This window comes from Sminthopsis crassicaudata, chromosome 2 (genome assembly GCF_048593235.1).
Source record: "Sminthopsis crassicaudata isolate SCR6 chromosome 2, ASM4859323v1, whole genome shotgun sequence".
NCBI classification, from domain to species: Eukaryota; Metazoa; Chordata; class Mammalia; order Dasyuromorphia; family Dasyuridae; genus Sminthopsis; species Sminthopsis crassicaudata.
The window spans coordinates 113131729-113152047 of NC_133618.1; the positions used below are offsets into that span (position 1 = coordinate 113131729).

Genomic DNA, 20319 nt, shown 5'->3' on the forward strand with positions numbered 1-20319 from the left:
CTGAACTCTGAAAATCATGATCAAAAACAAAGCCTGACTAATGTATTTCAAGGATTTTAAAATGAAAACTGCCAAGGTAAAATGAAAATAGAAAAAAAATTTACTAATCACATCATGAAAGAAACTTCAAAATTGAAATTCCAAGGAGCATCATAATCCAGAATCCAGATCTTCCAGATTAAAAAAACAATACTTCAAACATCCAAAAAGTAGATGCAAGTATCAAGGAACAATAGTCAGACTCACACAATAACAGAAAACTGCTACTATAAAAAAGAATCACAAAGAGTCTTGACAGGACTGCAACAACTCAATGACAATGAGCAGTCCACAACTGAGTATAAACTTTGAAATTTAGGAGTCAAGAGAAACACCTTTGAGCAGCTGGAAGGGAATATGTGATGATAAATTGCTTGGAATTTAATAAGAGAAAAAATTTATATCAGAATTCTAATTACTTGAAAAGTTAAGACAGGAAAGTAAATACAGAAGAGTTTGTTCACTTTGGTGGTTTTAGGAGAAGAAATTGAGACAGAAAGGAAAATATACTAAGTGGAAAAGGAGAAGAAATGGGAGGCATTTACTTTCTTACATATAGTTCTTGTAATGATGATCATACAAATAGGAAAAGATGGTACTTTATTAACTTCAGTTTCATCTGAATCAAAAGATTAAACTCACATACACACAATCACACACACATACACCTACACACCAAAAAACATGATAAAGAAAAGCATTCTGCTCCACATAAATAGGCAAGTACAAAAAGAGAGGAAGGGATTTAGAAGGAAGAAGAGAATAGGTGCAAGGTAACTGTAAGCAAAATAAACCTCATTGTTGAAGATTGATTGTGAAGGAGAAATTAAAGGAAGGAATCAAATAAAAATAAAAACTTATGATCAAGGGTGAGGCAAGTGGAAAGAGGGGAAGGGGAAGACTTTTTCAATTATAGATCACTAGTATTAAGGAAATTCTTTCATTACCATTTTCTTTGTAAAGAGGGAAAAGTGAAACAAAGAAAAGGAAAAAGCATAAGACAGAATGAAGGGGAATGAACAACTAACAATCAAAACTGTGAAGGTAAATGGAATTAATTTAACCACAAAATAGAAAAGAATATCTGAATGCATTAGAAAGCTGAATACAACAACATTTGTAAGAAACACAATTAAAATGTAAAAATTCACAGTTAAAAAGTTCACTGGAACAAATTATATATTATGCTTTAAATCATGTTAAAAATAACTATTTGGGGGGCAGCTAGGTGGTGCAGTGGATAGAGCACCAGCCTTGAATTCAGGAGGACCCAAGTTCAAATCTGGTCTCAGACACTCAACACTTCGTAGCTGTGTGACCCTGGGCAAGTCACTTAACCCCAGCCTCAGGAAAAAAAAAAAAACAACCAAACAAACAAACAAACAAAAATAACTATGTGGCTCAAATTCAACACTAACCATCTCCTTTATTAACCATAATACAACAAAATTATGTTAAAGATAATTTAGTAAATGTTTACAATAACTAGGGAATAAAAAATTTAATCCTAAAAAATGATGTATCAAAGAAGAAATCATAAACAAAAATTTTGTAGAATAAAATGGCAACTATGAAAACAAAAGTATCAAAACTTATGAGATTTAGCTAAAGTTTTTAGCTAAAGTATTTAGCTAAACTTATCCATCTACAAATAGAACAATAATAGATAAAAAATTAGGAACACAATTAAAAACACTAAAAAAAATAAAAGCCCAAATAAACACCAAAGAAAAAATTTTGAAAATGAAAACAAATTGACAAAATTACAAGCAAAGTAAAACAGAACAAAATAAAAACTTCGCTGAATTTGTAAAGGAAAATAAAAACTACAATTTAAGGTTTTTTAAAAAAATTAATAAAGTTAGCTAGTCTAATTGAAAGAATAGGATAGAAGAAAGTAGACTATCAAAATTTTTTGTTTTTTAAAAATTTATTTAATATTTCCCCCAATTACATGTAAAAACAATTTAAATATTCATTTTTAAAGCTTTTGAGTTTTAAGTTCTTTTTCTTTCTTCCACACTTTTCATTGAGAAGGCAAAAGATTCAATGATTCAATGCAGGTTATACATATGTAGTTTATGTAAAACATTTCCATAATAATCATATTTCAAAATAAAACATGAACAAAAAAACCTCAAGAAAAGTAAATTTTAAAAAGTAGGCTTCAATTTGTATTCAGACAGAATCACTTATTTCTCTAAGGATGGGTAACATTTATATCATAAGTCCTTCAGAATTGCCCTGAATCTCAAAGGATATGAATAGACAATTTTCAGATGATGAAATTAAAACTATTTCCACTTATATGAAAGTGTTCCAAATCACTATTGATCAGAGAAATGCAAATTAAGACAACTCTGAGATATCGTTACATACCTGTCAGATTGGCTAAGATGACAGGAACTAATAATGATGAATGTTGGAGGGGATGTGGGAAAACTGGGACTTTGGTGCATTATTGGTGGAGTTGTGAAAGAATCCAACTATTCTGGAGAGCAATCTGGAATTATGCCCAAAAAGTTATCAAAATGTGCATACCCTTTAACCCAGCAATGCTACTACTGGGCTTATATCCCAGGGAAATACTAAAGAAGGGAAAGGGACCTGTATGTGCCAAAATGTTTGTGGCAGCCCTTTTTGTAGTGGCTAGAAACTGGAAAATGAATGGATGTCCATCAATTGGAGAATGGTTGGGTAAATTATGGCATATGAATGTTATGGAATATTATTGTTCTGTAAGAAATGACCAACTGGAGGAATACAAAGAGGCTTGGAGAGACTTACATCAACTGATGCTGAGTGAAATGAATAGAACTAAGGGATCATTATACACTTCAACAATGATACTGTATGAGAATGTATTCTGATGGAAGTGGATATCTTCAACATAGAGAAGAGCTAATCCAATTCCAATTGATCAATGATGGACAGAATCAGCTACATCCAGAAAAGGAACACTGGGAAATGAGTGTAAACTGTGAGCATTGCTTTTTTTGTTTTGTTTTGTTTTGTTTTGTTTCTCTTTCCAGATTATTTTTACCTTGCAAATACAATCCTTCCTTTGCAACAACAACAATTGACTTGCTCGGGGTCACACCGTTAGTTAAAAAGCCACATTTGAATTCAGATCTTGGACCCAGAGTTCTATTCACTGTAATACCTAGCTGCTTCTATATATTATATATCAAAACAAGTTTCAAATATAATTCAAATAAAAATGGGGTGAGAGGAGCTACATCATAAACAAATTAGAAGAGCATTATGGTTATGAGAAGAGTTCATGACCAAAGGATAAAGAAGATCACTGAAGATAAAACAGACAATTTAGATAACAAAATTTAAAAGTTTCTATGCAAGAACAAATATAATTAAAATTGGAAAACAATTGAATAGGAAAATTTTTGCACTGAATTTCTCTACAAAGAGTCACATTTTCAAGATATATAAGGAATAGATTCAATTTTAAAAGAAAAATAATTATTTCTCCCAAAAAATGTTGGTCAAAGGTCTTGAAAGGTAGTTTTCTTTTAGTTTTTTTCTTAGCATATATTAAGCACATATATTAAGCACAGTGTGAGGCTCTGAGTATACAAATATAAATATTGAAATGAAACATATTCTCAAGGAGTTTCTATTCTAAGGGGACAGGAAGAGAAGAAAATATGCAATACAAGTATGCACAAACTAAATGAAAGATAGGAGTGTGGGGAGAAAACTATCAATTGGAAGAAAGGTGGTCTTTGAGCTGAATCTAGAAGGCTCTGAGAGAATCTAAAAGGTAGTACTGAAGAAAGAATATATTCCAAGAGGAGGCAGCTAGTACAAAAACAGAGAGACAGCAATACAGCATCTTGGAAACAGAAAAGAGAGGTTTTACTAAACATTGATGGAGTGTGGAAAGGAGAAAAGAACCAATGCCTAATAAGAATTAAAAGATAACTTGGGGCCAAGTTGCAAAAGGCTTCAAGTGCCAAAGAACTTTTATATATAATTCCAGGGGTGATAAGGAGTATGCTACATTTATTGATAAGGCTATAGTCGGATCTTCCCTTAAAAATAACTTTTTGGCAACTGTGTGGCTTCTAGTTTAGCGTGATTGCAAACCTGAGATTAAAGGATATTAATGATAAAATAATGAAAAAGATACACTATTAATATTGCTAAGTTTGGTCATAAAGAAAAGGCACTCCCCTCTTTCTCTGAAGAGGCTGGGGAATAATGGTTGTGGAACACTGCACATAACATTAGACTCTTTTGATTTGTTGATTAATTTTATTTAACTTTTGTTCTTTATTATATGGATGAACATAATGATTTTGAGATATTTGTGGCACATCCAGTTTGAAATGATTAGCAGGCAATTAATGGAGTAATAGCTGAACTTAGAAGAAAGACAAGGGCAGGAGATAGATAGAAAAGCTTTGAGGTATACTCAAACCAAGTTGGAGTAGGTGCTAGTACAATTAAAGGAAACTAAAGATTAATCAAACTTATAGGAGAACCAAGAGAAAATAATGTTTCAAAATTCTAGAGGATAGACTATCCAAGAGAGGTTGATCAATAAAGAAATGAATGAAAATACACTTAATTAAAATTTTACCACATGTAAAGCATTGTGCTGAGCATTAGGAACAAAAATAGAAAAGTCAAGACAACTCCTACTGTTGAGAAGCTTACATTCTAATGGAGGAAAAAAGCAATATAGCTTGAAGATAGATGGAAAGGTTCTCTGATCTTTATGGTATAACTCAAAGGAGATGGCAATGCATCTTTAATGATATTGATGAACTATCCATTGATAAAATCATATCAGTTTCTGATGTTGAGCTATTTGGCAGTTAAAGACTTTGGTAGCAGGACTTTTCTGGGTCTTCAATGACTCTGGCAATAGTGCCCACAGAAGCATTTATTGGCCAGGTTAATCTCTACATGTGTTGTTTTCTAGGAGGATGGCTAGACTGGAAGCATGACCAGAGGTCTGTTTGGAAAGTGTTTCTACTCCCATCAATGGCAGTTGGTCAAAAGTTAGTAGTAATGGGAAGGAAGGTTAAAAACCCATTCTTCACGGTGAAAAGAAGGGCTGGGCTCTTAGCTTTTCTCTCAAGTTCAGCACCAAGAATGATTGTTGCAGCCATATCTCAGAGACAAAATGATGAGGGTCACAGTTAATAGATTTGTGCCTGGTGATCAGGACTGCATTCATCTTAGGTAGAGTAAACATTGTGGCCATAAATGATCCTCTCATTGATTTAAACTACATGGTTTATGTTTTTCAATATGATCCCATCCATGGCAAATTTGAGGGCACTTTCATTTATGAGAATAGAAAGTTGGATCAATGAAAAAGCCACCACTATCCTCTAAGAGCATGATCTCATCAATGTTAAATTGGGAGATGCTACAGTCAAGTAGGTAGTAGACTCCAATAGTGTCTTTACCACTATGGAAAAGGTTGGTGCTCACTTGAAAAGTAGAGCTAAACCAAGGGTATCATTAGCTCTGTCCCTTCTGTGAATAGACCTATGTTAGTAATGAGAGAAGATCAGGAAAAAAAGGCTAATCCCTTTAAATTAGTTAGTAATGCTTCCTGGACGACCATTCATTGGCCCTCCTGACTAAGGTCTTTCTTAGCAACTTTGGCATTTTGAAAGGACTCGGGACCACAGTTCATATTATTACAGTTACCCAGAAGAGAGTAGATTATCCCTCTGGAAAGTTCTGGTGTTACCCAAAATATCATCTCAGCTTCCACAGGTGCTGCTAAGGCTGTAGACAAAATCATCCCTGAACTGAACGAGCTCAGGTTTTCTATGTGCCTACTCCCAATGCATCTGTTTTGGATATGTCTTGCTGCCTGAAAAAACCTGAGAAATAGGATGATATCATGAAAATGGTGAAATAAGCATCAGAGGGACACATGAAGGGCATCTTGGACAATACAAAGAAATAAATCCAAATTATCAATAACCATATAAAAATGCTTCAAAATCAATAATTAGAGAAATGCAAATTACAGCAACCCTGATGTCCTATCTTACACTCATCAAATTGGCGAGAATGCCAAAAATAGAAAATTGAAGGTCAGAGGAAAACAGGAACATTAATGCACAGGTAATAGATCTGTGAAATACCTCTAGTGAACAATTTTGAACTGTGTTCAAAAATTCTTTAAATTGTACATACCCTTTGGTCTTGTTGAATTTCCTGGTACTCCATATCAGATTACAGTTTAGGGCAGAGAAACACTACTACTTGTGGTTACAGAAGAGCAGGGATCTGGTTACAATTCTAGGCCTAAGTGGAGCACTGGCATTAGTGACTGTAGGGGAACAAGGTTCTTTCCTGCGTAAAGACCAAAATATAGGCCAACCAAAAAGTAACCACACCTCTCCTTGGATCTTACCATCTCAGAAGCATTGAAAACTTACAGACCCCCAAAACTATTATCAAAAAGGCAGTACAAATAAATCTGAAATTGGAACAGTGTCCCCTATAATTTAGGAGCAGAACCCAACTTTAACATAGTTAAAAAAAATAAGTGGGCTACAAAATGAGCAAACAACAACAAAAAAGAACTTTACCATAAAAAGCTATTACAGTAACAGATAAGAACAAGATACAAATTCAGAAGAAGACAATGGTATTAAAATAGCTATTAAAAAAAAAGCTTCAGGGGCAGCTAGGTGGCGCAGTGAATAGAGCACCAGCCTTGAATTCAGGAGGACCTGAGTTCAAATCTGGTTTCAGACACTTAACACTTCCTAGCTGTGTGACCCTGGGCAAATCACTTAACCCCAGCCTTAAAAAAAAAAAAAAAAAAAAAAAAAAAAAAAAAGCTTCAAAGAAAAAAAATGTGTATTAGAAAGAAGGCCAACAAAAATTCCTGAAAGAGCTCTGAAAAGATTTTTTTAGTTAAATAGTAGAAGAAAATAGAGAAAGAGAAGATCAATGAATTGGGCTTGCAACTTAAAAAGCTAGAAAAAGACCAAATTAAAACCCCCCAATCAAATACTAAACTTGAAATTCTAAGATTAAAAAGAGAAATTAATATTTAAAGTAAAAATAGTATTGAACTAATAAATAAAACTAAGAGTTGGTTTTATGAAAAAACCAATAAAATAGATAAATCTTTGGTAAATCTGATTAGAAAAAAGGAGAGAGGAAAATCAAATTGTTAGTCTTGAAAATGAAAAGGGAGAACTGCCCACCAATGAGGAGGAAATTAGAGAAATAATGAGTTACTTTGTCCAACTTTATGCCAATAAATTTGATAACCTAAGTGAAATGGAGGACTACCTCCAAAAGTATAGGCTTTCTAGATTAACAGAGGAGGAAGTAAATTGCTTAAATAGTCCCATTTCAGAAAAAGAAATAGAGCAAGCTATTAATCAATTCCCTAAGAAAAAATCTCCAGGACCAGATGGATTCACAGGTGAATTCTACCAAACATTCAAAGAACAATTAGCTCCAATGTTATATAAACTATTTGAAAAAATAGGGAATGAAGGAGTCCTATCAAATTCGTTTTATGACACAGACATGGTACTGATACCCAAACCAGGTAGGTTGAAAATGGAGAAAGAAAACTATAGACCAATCTCCGTAATAAATATTGATGCTAAAATCTTAAATAAGATATTAGCAAAAAGACTCCAGAAAATCATCTCCAGGATAATACATCATGATCAAGTAGTATTTATACCAGGAATTCAGGGCTGGTTCAATATTAGGAAAACTATCAGTATAATTGGCCATATTAATAATCAAATTAACAAAAATCATATGATCATCTCAATAGATGCAGAAAAAGCATTTGATAAAATCCAACATCCATTCCTATTAAAAAAAAAAAACTTGAGAGTATAGGAATAAATGGACTTTTCCTTAAGATAATCAGTAGCATCTATTTAAAACCATCAATAAGCATCATATGTAATGGAGAAAGATTGTAACCATTCCCATTAAGATCAGGGGTGAAACAAGGTTGTCCACTATCACCATTACTATTCAATATTGTATTAGAAGCACTAGCTTTGGCAATAAGAGCCAAGAAAGAGATTCAAGGAATTAGAGTAGGTAATGAGGAAATCAAATTATCACTCTTTGAGGATGATATGATGGTATACATAGAGAACCCCAAAGATTCAACTAAAAAGCTATTAGAAATAATCCACACCTTTAGCAAAGTTGTAGGATACAAAATAAATACACATAAATCATCATCATTCTTATATGTCACTAACAAAGTCCAACAGTTAGAGTTACAGAGAGAAATTCCTTTTAAAGTAACTACTGATAGTATAAAATATTTAGGAATCTATCTGCCAAGGGAAAATAAGAAACTATATGAGCAAAACTACAAAACACTTTCCACACAAATTAAGTCCGATCTAACCAATTGGAAAAATATTAAATACTCTTGGATAGGGCAAGCAAATATAATAAAGATGACAATACCACCTAAACTAATCTATTTATTTAGTGCTATACCAATCAGACTCCCAAAAAACTATTTTAATGACCTAGAAAAAATAACAACAAAGTTCATATGGAAAAAACAAAAGGTCAAGAATTTCAAGGGAATTAATGAAAAAAAAAATCAAATGAAGGTGGCCTAGCTGTGCCAGATATAAAATTATATTATAAAGCAGAGGTTACCAAAACGATTTGGTATTGGCTAAGAAATAGACTAGTTGATCAGTGGAATAGGTTAGGTCCAAAGGACAAAATAATTAATAACTCCAACAACCTAGTGTTTAACAAACCCAAGGACCCCAGCCTTTGGGATAAGAACTCAATGTTTGACAAAAATTTCTGGGAAAATTGGAAAGTAATATTGCAGAAACTAGGCATTGATCCACACTTAACACCATACACTAAGGTCAAGTCAAAATGGGTTCATGACCTAGGAATAAAGAATGAGATTATAAACAAATTAGAGGAACATAGGATAGTTTACCTCTCAGACCTGTGGAAGAGGAATGAATTCATGACCAAAGAAGAACTAGAGATCATTATTGATCACAAAATAGAAAGCTTTGATTATATCAACTTGAAAAGTTTTTGTATAAACAAAATCAATGCAGATAAGATTAGAAGGGAAACAATAAACTGGGAAAACATTTTTACAGTCAAAGGTTCAGGTAAAGTCCTCATTTCCAAAATATATAGAGAATTGACTCTAATATATAAGAAATCAAGCCAATCTCCAATTGATAAATAGTCAAATGATATGAACAGACAATTCTCAGATTAAGAAATTGAAACTATATCCACTCATATGAAAGAGTGTTTCAAATCACTACTGATCAGAGAAATGCAAATTAACACAACTCTGAGAGACCACTACACACCTGTCAGATTGGCTAGAATGACAGGGAAAGGTAATGCAGAATGTTGGAGGGGATGTGGGAAAACAGGGACACTGATACATTGTTGGTGGAACTGCGAATACATCCAGTCATTCTGGAGAGCAATTTGGAACTATGCTCAAAAAGATATCAAACTGTGCATACCCTTTGATCCAGCAGCTTTGCTACTGGGTTTGTATCCCAAAGAGATCTTAAAGAAGGGAAAGGGACCTGTATGTGCAAGAATGTTTGTGGCAGCCCTCTTTGTGGTGGCCAGAAACTGGAAAGTACATGCATGCCCATCAATTGGAGATTGGCTGAATAAATTGTGGTATATGAATAATATGGAATATTTTTGTTCTGTAAGAAATGACCAACAGCATGATTTCAGAAAGGCCTGGAGAGACTTACATGAACTGATGCTGAGTGAAATGAGCAGGACCAGGAGATCATTATATATTTCAACAACAATACTGTATGATGATCAATTCTGATGAACATGGCCCTCTCCAAGAATGAGATAAACCAAATCAGATCCAATAGAGCAGTAATGAACTGAACCAGCTACACTCAGCGAAAGAACTCTGGGAGATGACTATGAACCACTACATAGAATTTCCACTTCCTCTAATTTTGTCTGCCTGCATTTTGGATTTCCTTCACAGGCTAAATGTACACTATTTCAAAGTCCGATTCTTTTTGTTCAGCAAAACAACTGTTTGGTCTTGTATACATATATTGTATTTAATTTATACTCTAACATATTTAACATGTATTGGTCAACCTGCCGCCTCGGGGAGGGGGAAGGAGGAGAAAAATTGGAACAAATGGTTTGGCAATTGTCATTGTTGTAAAATTACCCATGCAAATATCTGGTAAATAAAAACTATTAGATATGAAAAAAAGTCAAATATTAGAGATAGAGGAAAAGTTGAGAAAAGAAATGAAAGTATTTCAAGAAAATTAAGGAAAAAGAGTCAAGGTAAAAGAGGCATAAAAATTCTTTTAAAATGTAAAAAAAAAATTGTTCAAATGGCAAAAGAGGCACAAAAATCCACTGATGAAAAACAGTCCTTAAAAATCAGAATTGACTAAAGAGAAAACTAGGTACAAAAGCTTCCTAAAGAAAATAATTCTTTAAAAATTAGATTTGGGCAAATGGAAGCTAATGACTCTGTGAAGCTTCAAAAAAAATTTTTTTAAGTCTAGAGAATGAAAAATTAGAAGAAAATGTGAAGCATCTCATCAGAAAAATTACTGGCCTAGAGACTATATCCAGGAGAGATAATTTAAGAACAATTGAATTACCTGAAAGACATGATCCAAAAAAAAAAAAAAAGCCTGGTCATCATAATTCAAGAAATTATCAAGGAAAACTTCCCTGATATTCTAGAACCAGAAAGTAAAAAAAAAAAAAAAAAAGGAAAGAATCCACTTATAGCTTCCTGAAAAAGTTCCTAAAATATAAATTTTCAGGAATATTATTTCAGCACATTCAGGTATGGAGAAAAGACTGCAGGAACCAGAAACAATTCAAAGTCACAGTCAGAATAACACAAGATTTCACTTTAAAAGAGCAAAGTGTTGAAAAATTATATTCTGGAAGTCAAAGGAGCTAGGATTAAAAACCAAGAATAACCTAAACTAGGTATAATTCTTCAGGGGAATAAACAGTCATTTAACAAAATACAGAATTTTCAAGTATTCCTGATCAAAAGACCAAGACAATAGAAAATGTATCATTCAAACATAAGACTCAAGAGAAGCATAAAATGTAAATATGAAAGGGTAATCATAAGAGACTTAATAAAGTTAAACTGTTCACATTCATATATAGCAGGATAATAGAAACAAGAATCTAACAATATACTGTTTTCTAATCTAACAACACACTTGAAATGGAAAGACATAAACAGAATTAAAATAAAGGGCTAAAGCAGAATCTATTATGCCATAACTGAAGTAAATAAGGCAGGGACAGCAATTATGAAATAAGACAAAAAAAAGCCAGATTTAAATAAAAAAGAAATAGGGAAATTACATTTTGCTAATAGTCATAATAGATAATGAAGGAATATCAATACTAAACACATACTAAGCACAGCATGCAGCAAATGGCATACTTTTCAGTTTCTTAAAGGAAAAGTTAAATGAACTATAGGAAGAAATAGACAGTAAAACTACACTAGTAAGGTATCTCAAATTTACCCTCTCAGAACTGGATAAATTAAACTATAAAATTAATAAGAAGTCAAATAGAAATGAATAGAATTTTAAAAGACTTAGATATGATAGAGCTTTGGAGAAAATTGAATATAAATGGAAAGCAGTATACTTTGTCTTGTACATGACATCTTCACAAAAATTGATCATCAAACCAATGCAGAAAAGTAGCAGCATTAAATTCACCCTTTCCATAACCATCAAGTCTAATAAAGGGCTTTTAAGCACATATTTTAAAAATAATTGATAACTAGATGACATATAATCCTAAAGAATGAGTGGATTAAAGAAGAAATCACAGAAATAAGCAACACTTTCATTAAAGAGAATGATGATGAGACAACATACCAGAATCTATGTGATCAGCCAAAGTAATACTTAGGGAAATTTAATATATTTAAACATATATCAATAAAAGAGAGAAAGTGTATATAAACAAATTGGCCAAGGTACTAAAAAAAGAAAACTTGAAAAAGGATTTAGCTTATTCTCCTTTTTTATCACAGCTTTTTATTTACAAGATATATGCATGGGTAATTTTTCAGCATTGACCCTTGCAAAATCTTCTGTTCCAATTTTTTCCCTCCTTCTCCTCACTCCCTCTCCTAAATGGCAAGTAGGCCAATACATGTTAAATATGTTAAAGTATATGTTACGTACAATATATGTATATATATCCATAAAGTTATTTTGCTGCACAAGAAAAATCAGACGTAGAAATGATGTAAAAATAACCTGAGAAGGAAATCAAAAATGCAAGTGGACAAAAACAGAAGGAGTAGAAATGATTTAGCTTATTCTCAACACATTCACCTGTCAGATCTTTGGATAAAGGAAAATTTTATAACCAAAAAAAAGAGATTATGCAAAATATTTTAAATAATAATAATCAAAATTATCCATTTTATCTTGTAATGTTCCCTAACAAATCAATGATGCCAAGATTAAAAGAAAAGCAGAAGACTCAAGAAAAATTCATTATAGCAAATTTGATAAATGGTCAAATGATACAAACAAGCAATTTTCAGATGAAGCCCAAATTATCTATGATTCTCTGGGGGGAAATGGTCTAAATTACTATTGTATAGAGAATGGAAATTAAAACAACTCTTAAGTACTACCTCACATAAAAGAGGCATGCAAGAAAGAATTTTTTAAGAGAGGAGAAAATGGGGAAAGTAGCAAGAAATGTTTAAAACTTTCTCTCACTAGAACTGACTCAAAGAACGAATAACATACACACAACTGGGGATTGAAATCTGTATTACCTACAAGGGAAATAAAAGGGAAAGGGGATAAGAGATGGGGGGCAGGAGCTGGTAGAAAGGGGAGAAGTTTAAGAGAGACAGTAGTTAGCAGCAGAAAAAAAAAACAGATTTTTGAGGAAAATCCTGGAAATCAAGAGAGATTAATAAAACTGAAAGTAGGGGATAGCTAGATAGGTACAGTGGATAGAGCACCAGCCTTGATGTCAGGAGGATTTGAATTCAAATCTGAACTCAGACACTTAACACTTCCTAGCTCTGTGACCCTAGGCAAGTCAACCCAAAATGCCTTAGCAAAATAAAATAAAACAGAAAGTAAGCAAATCATTAAAGTAATAAAAGGAAGAGCTGCTTTTGTGAGAAAAAAAAATAGATAAGCCATTGGTTAATTTGATTTTTTTAATGAAAGAAAGAAAACCTAATTACCAGTATCAAAAATGAAAAAGATAAATATGCCAACAATGGTCAAATAATATGAACAGTTTTCAGATTAAAAAAAAATCAAAGCCATCTATTGTCACATTAAAAAAATTAGTCTAAATCACTATTAACCTCACACATCAGATTGTCTAACATGATAGAAAAGGAAAATGACAAAAATTAGAAGGGAAGAAGGACATTGGTATACTATTGGTGGAGTTGTGAATTGATCCAACCTTTCTGAAGAGCAATTTGTAACTATGCCCAAAGGATTGTAAAATTATGAACTCTTACCTAGTAATACCATTAATAAGCTTGTATCCCAAAAATACTAAAGAAAAAAAGGAAAATGCTGTTTTGCTGTATTTGTACAAAAATATTTATATCATTTCTTTTTGTGATGAGAAAGAATTAGAAATCAAAGGGCTGTCCATCAATTGGAGAATGCTAAACAAGTTGTGGTATATGGTTGTGATAGCATTGTGCTGTACTATAAGAAATGACAAGGAGGAAGGTTTCAGAGACACCTGGGAAGATATCTATGAAGTTATGAAAAGTGAAATTAGCAGAACCAGGAAAGTATTTTACAAAATTATATCAATATTATACATTGATCAACTGTGAATGATTTAGCTATTCTGAGTAAAACAATGATTAAAGACAATTCCAAAGGATTTATGATGAAAAAGGCTATCTGCTTCCAGAGAAAGAATTTACAGAGTCTAAATGCAAACTGAAGCATATATTTTTATTTCAGTTATATTCTTTTAAATTTTTAACATGGCTAATAAAGAACTATATTATACATATTTCACCTGTATAATTGATATTATATTTCTTCACTTCACAATGGATGAGGTAGAAAGAGTGAGAGACAGAACTAGGAACTCAAAAAATTAAGGTTAAAAATAAATTGATAATTACATTAACAAAATAAAAGATGAAAACTGACAAAGAAGAGAACAGAAGGAAAACCAAAAAGAATAGTTAGTTAACAGTTCTTTGAAAGTAACATGTTAAATTTAACATGTTACAATATTTGAACTTATAAATTTTAAAAGAAAAGCAAGTTGTATGTAACAGAGAATCACAATTTCATGTATAATCCCTTTTTTAGATCTGCTGCATAGGTGAATACGAATTTTATTTGGTGTTTAAATTCAGAATAAAAATTAGAAAAAAAATCTGTAGTTAGGGTCTCTTTCTATCTTTGTCTCTTTCTTTGTCTTTGTTTCACTGTCTCTTTCTCTCTGTGTCTTTCTGATTCGGTTTCTCTCACTCTTTCTCTTCTCCTCCCTCTCTCACCAAAAAAAAATGGCATTACTAAGCTTGATAATGCACTTTACTTTGATGACAGATGAAATTATATACAACATGCCATACACAATTAAAAAAAAAAAGGTTCCAAAATACATTTTGAGAAAATAGCAGTGACTTTGGAATAAATTCTAACTTCCTAGGTGACTATTTTAAAGGTGTTAGCAGTCATCTGATGCCATTTCTTGTTTGACAGGGGTTTTTCCTATTTCTTTTATGACTAGTCATTTTACTTTGAAGTCACATCTGTATACTTTCAAAGTCATTTTACACCAATTAACTCATTTGATCAAATGAGTATTTGCAAAATGAGTATTGCACCATCCACTATGTGCCATACAAAATTATTATCCATTCATTGTACGTGAACATTTATTAAATGCTAATTACAGGCAAAGAGCTATTTGAGACACAGTAGATACAAAGAAAAATGGGAAGATAATCTTAAATCTCAAGGAGCTGACAGTCTACTAAAGGTATAGAAGTAGAGCCCCAAGGCAATAAAAAGTGAGCAAAGGAAGGAGAAAACACTACCAATGAGGATCATGGAAGATGTCCAGAGAAAGTTACACTAAGCTGAGTATCATAGGAAGATAAAGATGCAAAGAGATCAGGATAAAATGCATCCCACTCCAGAAGAAAGCTTATATGAAAACACAAAAATGGAGATGGGCCCTTATTGTTTCCAAAAGATCACAGTCTAATGGGAAATATAAAACATGTATAAAATAATGAGAAAATGATTCAGTACATTAGGACTTCAAAAAAGGAAGAAAATAGCATAGGCTAGAAGTGGAAAAGCAAAGTTAAAGTAATTTTTCTACTCACCAACAATCAAACCCACCCATCTTCATGAAGTAAATGTGCCTATGTGGTTAGAAAGAGAACTGTAGGAACATCTAAAAATCATCTGAAGCTAATTTCTGAAATCCTAAGTCTTTTTAATTCTAACTCCTATTTTTGTTAAGTAATTTGTTAAAGCATTCATCCATGTTTTGTTATGTGAATAAGAAATTTTGTATAATATGCATTGTTACCCACACTATTTCTTCAGAGTAACAGTAATTTCAAGTAATACAGATATTTATAATAAAAAGAAAAGATCCTAGGATCTTAAGGTATGGAAATCACTAAATCATTAGCAGATTAAGATTTCTGAATCAAAATTCAAAGATTCATTATATTGTACCATTATAGTAGTAATTGTGCGGAAGAATTATACAATAATTGTATGAAGAACTATTCTTCAGGCAAAAAAACACTTATTTTCTTATTCTATAACCTTATTGATTTAGTAATAATTAGCAATAATACAACAGTATTTCTGGATCCCTTCCATTTCTTGGGAATAGGGCTTCTTGCCACATTTCTTTCTAGGACTTGTCCAATTCCCACCTTTCTCCCTAATCCCCTGCCTTCTTTTCTTTCAGAAGTACAAATACCTCACTCTTTCCAACTCCCCTTCAAACAGATGTGGATCTTGCCTCACTGTTCAAGCTTGCAAGCTCCATCTCAGGCATAAATGCATTTATAATTTTTGTAAAATGTTATGGGACTCTGGTTCATTCAAGGTTCCCTTTTTTGGATCTAGAGTTCCTTCTGGTTTTATAGGTCACAGGGTTTGGCTTTGTTTTGTAAATTTTATAGCATTAAGCACAGTGCCTAGCACATAGTAAGAACTATGTATATCATAATCATCATCATCATCAGGCTATAATATATTACTAATAAAGAGCTGCGCAAGAGAAGCAGTATAAACAATTTTAACCAATTTTAACCAAATGATGTATGACCAGAAAATAACATGGTCCAGATACAAAGAGCAAGGAATAAAATCCCATACCACCTCTCCCAGGATACCAAAAACTAACCCAAAGGAGACATCTTCCCATCTACTTTGTTACCAATCTACTCCCTTCCCAGATATACTTTCCACCTATTCCTCTTAATCTGTAAATAATAATCATTCAGCATTACTGTTATTACTCAAAAGGATGAGCATATTGTGCTATGCTACCATGTATAATCCCTTATTAGCCAGATTAAAATTTCATTTCTTAGTGATTCTCCTTATATCTGTTTTATCCACCTATTAGATTATAAATTTCTTGAAAGCAAGGACTGTTTTTATTGATTTACAATTTATAATACAAAATGTCTTTTTTTCTTAGTACCTACCACAGTGCCATGAAAAAAGTAGGCAATTAATAAATGTTCAAACATCATAATCAAAAGTCAATCTTTTGGCTTATTGTTATCTGTACTATGACAAGATATCCAAAAGAAGGCCCTTCCTGACTGCACGGAATGCACTGGGAGAATGTGGCAAGACTTGAACATTTTGGTTGCAATCTGTATCATTAAGGAGGTAGTGCCCAGACCAATGAGACCATATATCCATCCAAGTATTTGTCATATTAACTGACATTTATACAATGCTTTTAAGATTTGCTAAACAATGGACATACAATCCACCTAATCTGATTTTGACTGTGTACCTATAAGATAAATATGACATATTGGTGCCCCTTTCTTATAGATAAAAAAAACGAGGCTCAGAATTTAAGTGGCCTGCCTATGATTATGTAGCTAATAAATGGTGGAGAAGGAATGAAATGGAATACTCTCCTGGCTCCAATACCAGCACTTTTCCCATGATGCCATCTTCAAATGTCTACTAATAAAGTTGTATAAAAGGAAAGACTAGGGAATAAATATGTCCACTTCACAGCAAGACAGTCAAAGGGCCAAATCAATACCCTTCCAAGGTATCAAATAACTTATCATTTAATAAACTACAATAAGTACTTTGAAAAAAACCCAAAAAACTTTAAATGCCATTTACTTTGTTAATGGACTAACATCAGTTTAAAAAGAATGCTGGCAATTTCCTAGTTTTGAAAACTTGCCTGAAGAAAGAAGTCAAGACTGAGCTTGTAATATCCAATACTGTGTTAGTGGATAAGTGCTTGTTTTGAAAAAGAATAGAGGAGTTTCAGAGAAAGGTTAGGTTTTGCATTCTGTTGTGGGGGGGTAGGAGGGAATTAGATGAGTGGTTCCATAGAGAGGGTGTGTCTCCATTAACAAAATAAGCAAGTAAAAATGCTTCACCATTCAATGGCTTTGAATCAAATGTGCATTTCCCATAATAAGAACAATGCACATGATTCATAATTAGAACATTAGCAGAGTTTGCAGAAATGTGTACTGTTGCCCAATTGTTTGCAGTTTTCTTCATAATATAACTTGTCCTTCTTCTCAGAGATGTGTCATAATAATATATACCCAATTAATGAATTTATAAAAAATTGGATAAAATGCTTTTAAAATATGAGAGTAGAGATTTTAAAAATAAACAGAGAATGGGAATAAAAACACTAAAATATTTTGTCACATTACTTTATTTTTTAATTGTTTTAAAAATCTAAATCTTGGGTGAGGAGGAAGGGAAGGACGTGGAGCCAAGATGGTGGAGAGTAGACAGGACATTGCCTGAGGTCTCCCCAGTTTACATAGTTCAGCACTAGTACAAGCCTCTGAACAGATTTTGGAGTGACAGAATCCACAAAGTCCAGAGTGTACTAATTTTCCAGTTTAATATCTTTTGGAAGAACTTGGAGTATCTTTTAGAAGGAATGGTCTGTCTTAAATGGGCAAGGGGAACATGGCCCAGTGAAAGCATGGCCAGGTAGGCCTGGAATGGGTAATCTAAATGTTCTAGATGTTCTTCACCAAAATACATCAGCATTGGCTACTCTGTCCTGGTTTCGAAAGCCAGTAGATCACCAGAAACTTTCAACGCAACTACAGAAAGAAAATTGTGAGCCCCCAAACCTCAACACAATAGGTCCAGACAACACAGTAGGAAAGCACCACTGATCCCAGCACATTCATGAAGAAAGCTCGGGACAATCTCTCCTGTGTCCTAGGAAAAAAGTTCAACCTCTAAAAATGAGTAAAAAAGCAAAAAGAGCTCTAACCATAAAGAGCTACTATGGAGGCAGGAAAGATCAGAACATAAACCCAGAAGAGGATAGCAAAGACGAGATGCCTTCAGGTGAAGCTTCATAGGGAGATATATACTGTTATCCAGTTCAAAAGGTTGTCTTGGGAGAGTCTAAAAATGAATCATAAAAGAGAAACAGGAAAAAATGGGGAAAATAAATGAAAGCTATGCAGGAAAGTTATTAAAGTTCAGAGGGGAAATCCAACTGTTTGGAAAAGACAGAACAGAAATTGACTGAAGAAAACAATTCCTTAAAAAAATAAACTTGTTAATCATTAAGTTGGATAGAGAAGGAAAATAAATGGGAAGGATAGGATAGAAGAAAGGAGGACAGAAACACTAGGAAAAAGATAAGAGAAGGAAGAAAGGTTAATAGAAGATAAGGTAGTGGGTGGAGTGGGCAAAAAAAATACTAGTAAGAGAATGGGAGAGGAGTGATAGCAGATAAGGTAGTTGGTGGGGTAGGTAAAAAAATACAACTAAGGACAGGTGGAAAGAGAGAATAAAAATATATACAGGAGAGAAAATAGGATAGAGAGAAATAAAGAGCTGGTAATCATAACTGCTAATGTGAATGGGGTTAACTCTTCCACAAAATGGAAACAAATGCAAAGTGGAGTAAAAAATAAAATTCTACAATATGTTGTTTACAAGAAACACATTTGACACAGAGAAACACATACAGAGCAAAGATAAAAGGCTGGAACAGAAATATGCGTCAGGTGAAGTAAAAAAAAAAGCAGGGTTAGCAATTCTCATCTCAGATAAATCAAAAGTAAAAATAGATCTTATTAAAAGAGATAAGGAGGGAAAGTATATCTTTATAAAGTGTACTGTAAATAATGAAGTAGTAATGATACTAAATGTGTATGCACTCAATGATAGAGCAGGCAAATCCTTCGAGAAGATTTTAAGCCAGTTACAGGAAGAAATAGATAGCAAAACTATTCTAGTAGGGGACCTCAACCTTCCCCTCTCAGAATCAGACAAATCTAACCACAAAGTAAACATGAAAGAAACTAGAGAGGTTAATAGGATCCTAGAAAATCTAGATATAATAGACTTTTGGAGGAAACTGAATAGGTACAGAAAGGAATATACCTTTTTCTCAGCAATGTATAGTCCCTGCACAAAAATTGACCATGTATTAAGGCATAAAAACCTCATAATCAAATGCAAAAAGGCAGAAAAAGTAAATGCTTCCTTTTCAGACCACAATGCAATAAAAATTATATTCAATAAAGATTTTCCCCCTTTGATTTGGTTTTTCTTGTGCAGCATGACAAATATGGAGATATGTTTAGAAGAACTGCACATGTTTAACCTATATTGGATTGTTTGTTGTCTTGGAGGGGAAGAGGAAGAAGAGAGGAAGAAAAATTTGGAATACAAGGTTTTGCAAAGGTAAATATTGAAAACTACCTTTGCATGTATTTGGAAAAGTAAAATACTATTAAAATTTTTAAAAGTCTAATTATTTACCTTTTAAAAATCTTAAAGGTTTATACTCAATAAAGTAACTGATGACAGCTTTAGAATCTAGGACTTTTGAGAAATTCTAGATTCTAATATCCAAATTTTGTGGGGAAAGAAATGGAGAAACTTTAGAACTCTTCAAGTAGGTTCATTATTATCTAAATTCTCTGTGTTTGTGCATTAGGGATATCTTAAATTAATTCATAGGATTAAGACAATA

General features: G+C 32.8%; 1 protein-coding gene across 5 annotated transcripts in view; it reads right to left on the reverse strand.

Moving 5' to 3' along the window:
* The window catches only part of WDPCP (WD repeat containing planar cell polarity effector), a 401691-nt gene that overhangs the window by 274883 nt on the left and 106489 nt on the right, over nucleotides 1-20319 (reverse strand). The window contains exon 1 of one of the 5 annotated variants that reach the window (XM_074287034.1): nucleotides 2419-2520. The exons of the other annotated variants lie outside the window; for them this stretch is intronic. The gene's annotated coding sequence lies outside the window, so the exon portion shown is untranslated. Of the gene's footprint in view, nucleotides 1-2418; nucleotides 2521-20319 lie in introns of those variants that run through there. 5 annotated transcript variants of the gene reach the window in all.